This window comes from Tupaia chinensis, unplaced genomic scaffold (assembly GCF_000334495.1).
Source record: "Tupaia chinensis unplaced genomic scaffold, TupChi_1.0 Scaffold000612_1, whole genome shotgun sequence".
Taxonomy (NCBI): Eukaryota; Metazoa; Chordata; class Mammalia; order Scandentia; family Tupaiidae; genus Tupaia; species Tupaia belangeri.
Genome location: NW_006160131.1, coordinates 1,064,055 through 1,065,064, shown reverse-complemented (window position 1 = coordinate 1,065,064; position 1,010 = coordinate 1,064,055).

Below are 1,010 nucleotides of genomic sequence, written 5' to 3'. Positions count from 1 at the left end.
GCCCCCGCGGAGGAGCGAGGGAGAGGTCAGGCGGGCCCTGGCTCCTGGTTTGGAGAGAAGTGCTTGCAATGCCCTCCGGGAGCCTAACCCCGCAGGGGTAACTGCTCACGTCCCTGCCGGAGAGCTGCGCAGAAACCACGCAGATTCCATCCTGGTCCTGGGGGTACCAAGCCGCGCCTACGGCCTGCACACACGAACTCTCTATCTGCGACAGCTTCTCCATGATCCCCTCATGTGTGCACTTCGCTGACAAGAAAATGAAGACAGGTGGGGCAGCCCGCCACGGCCTGTGTGACATGCGAGACCGGAGGCCACACCACTGGCCCTGCAGGGGGCTCTCGGAACCAGCTCCCTCCAGGAGAGAAGGCGCCTCAGGGGGATCTGGCAGTCCAGAGGGCTTCCCAGAGGAAGGGGACTGAGACCCGCGACTTCCGAGGAATTGATCAGACTGAGAAGGGAAAGGACATTCCAGGCGGAGGGAACAACACGTGCAAAGGCCCAAGGGCAGCCCAGACGGAAGGAAGGAAAAGGGAGTGACAGTTTCATCTGGAGACCAGATCACGCCAAAAATCTGTCTGAAGAGCTGCGGGTGCCACTGGAGCATGCGAGGGCGGCTGACAGTCACACTTGCATTTTGGGTGTCACTCCGAGGGCTGCGGAGAGGGCAGATAGCCAGGTGAGGGCAGGGGCGGGGAAGGCCAGCGGTCCGCTCTCCCGGACGGCTGGGAAGACAGAAGAGTCGGGACCACAAGGTCTCCTTCTCCAGGGCGAGGAGCGGGGCGACAGGGCGCGCGGGCGGGCTAGAGCTTGAGGGCCTGGCCAGGGCTGGGTAGGCGGGCGAGGCGGAGCCGGGGGTGTGGCAGGTCGGGACGGTCCCAGGACCGCGCGGACTGCGGCGGGTTCGGCGCGGCGGGGTTCGGGGATGCCGCCCCGGGCGGGCGTGGCTCTGGGCGGTCCCCGGCCACGCCCCTCTGGGGATCCGCGGGGCCCGCCGGGCGGGGGCCGGGGGG